Here is a 2,353-nt window from a genome sequence, read left to right as displayed (position 1 = left end):
CAACTTGCAGCTCTTTAAATTCCTCCTCCTGCAGAGGAGAGATGGGAAGCAATGCACTGCAGTCACCAATGCCACACTGTGCTGGGCTGAAGATTGCATGATGAGAAAAGCCTTGTCACACTGACTGGAAGATCCAAGTTTTACACCTTCTTCACCAAAGTCACTACTTAATTACCTTGACAGACATAAGGTTATGTGTGCTACATCTCTGAAGCACGGTCTCCCACAAAGCATGACACCCAATATTCAAATCTCACGATCAGGCAGAACACATCCTTCCACTATCTTGCTAATGACCTTTGTTCTAAAACAAAGCAAATCCCTAGTACATTAAGCCCATTCTGSTAATTTCTTTAGCAATTTGTCTGAAGCTCTAAATAATTAAAAGGAAAGTTAGAGGACCTTTCACYGTCACAACAGCAAATCTGGCCCAACTAATTTTCCAAATGAATTGAGAATCCAGAGCCAACCATCCACACATTAGTCACTTGGCTAGCAAGGAGGACTTAACTTACACTAATGAATTTAAGACATCATTAAAATGTAATTTTAAGTTTAGCAATACACCAGGATGATCTACTGTAGTAAGAAAGAGCAGGATTGACACCACAGACTCAGCTTCTTGCCACTTATCACTAATAAATTAATATAAATTAAAAATCAATACAGCAGGGAAGTGCAAGATAAATGCTTATGTCCATGGAGAGAGAATTTGTYAGACGTATCATCCCTGTGCTGCCAGGCACATCACTAATTCTCCAGAATTTAGACCAGTAGCCCTCTGCAATTGATTCCTATCTCCTCATGCCCAAATCATCATCTCATTCAGACAGGACTAGTCTGGAGGAAGCCTGTTCCAGAGCTACTTGAGCTCTTCTGTATTTAAAAATTACCACAATGTGAATGGGAACACTTTTATAATTCATCTTGCACATCATATCCCAGGTTATTTGCAAGGCAACCGATAACACCAATTATCTCAGTCAGTCAAAATCCAAATTGTATCAGCCTCAGATGGAAAGCTGAAAATAAATGCAAAGGATCTGTTATGTGACAAAAGCCACACACTATCCAAGAGCAGCTTTTCCATTTTTCAGACTTGACCTCAGCAATGCTTRCTCAAGTTTTTGAGCAAAAAGCAGTGTGAAAATAAAAAAAAGTATATAAAGCTTTTTGACAAAAAAAGGTATTTCTCACAAATGCAGGTCTAAAGTTAAATTTTGACAAATTTACTATACAGTTGCACTTACCACAAGGAGGAAGGAAACCTGGTGCCTAGCAGCTGAGATTCCTTCTATATGACCTGCCCTTTAGGTATCGTTCATATACAAAATGCATAAATTTCACCATCATGACAACACAGAAAATATTCTCGAAGGTGACTCGCCACACACTGTTTAAACTAGATTCACATCCTTGTGGGTTTTAACTGCACTAGGTAAGGAGCCTATCTTAAAAAGCRATAATTATCACATCATTTTTACTGCTGTTCAGAAGTATCAATCCTCTTGCAGTTTAGCAGAATGTTTCTCATAAGCACATATATGTCTATTCTTCTATCAAAAAGACAGCTACAAATACCAAACCTTTAAGGTACTAAATAGACTTAAGCATGTATTTAATTAAAGTAAAAATCAAATCTATTTCCCTTGCCAGTAACTCTCCACCCATGGAATTCATCCTTAAGGTCCAACTTGTTCCTTCTTTGATGGACACAATTATCTTTCTATGCATGTATAAAGATCAGACTCCACTGCACCTTCTTTCCAATTATGTCACAGCAACTTAAACATTTAATACATATTCCTTTAAACAAATTTGAGTGAATTTATTGTATAAAATTATGATTGGCATGGTACAGAAAAGTTCCTTTTAATGCACATTTCCCATTAACTTGTACACAAATATTACAAGTATCAAGCAAAATGCAAAAGTCTTAAGAACTAATTCCATACTACAAAAGTGTTCACATAGTGAAGTTAACTCTGGTTACAAAATGTCATGGAAATAAAAGCACTTCAAAATACGTATTTGGGAAATGTTTCGAATAATCAACGCAACCTTAAGTTAGTTAGAAAATGCAAAGAAAGAGATACCCTCTTCAAAACACTATTGTTCATTTGGCAAGATGGAGCAAAGTTCAGATCAGTTCACTGAAGGATTGTTCTTTCCAATAAACAAACAGAAAAACCCAAAAAAAMCCCTATAGTTAAGAAAGGACTCAATTATACTATGATGACAAATAACGCCATCAAAAAGTTATCTGGCTCTCTTGTTTTCACACAGGAGCTGTCAGAGGCAGAGATGTGTAAATGAACACTTCCAGGTATATACAGATTGCCTTTTCAAAAAC

This window comes from Malurus melanocephalus, unplaced genomic scaffold (assembly GCF_030028575.1).
Source record: "Malurus melanocephalus ecotype Western Australia unplaced genomic scaffold, MMel_1.1 scaffold_123, whole genome shotgun sequence".
Lineage (NCBI taxonomy): Eukaryota > Metazoa > Chordata > Aves > Passeriformes > Maluridae > Malurus > Malurus melanocephalus.
The sequence above is the reverse complement of the archived record's forward strand: the minus strand, read 5'-3'. Positions refer to the sequence as shown.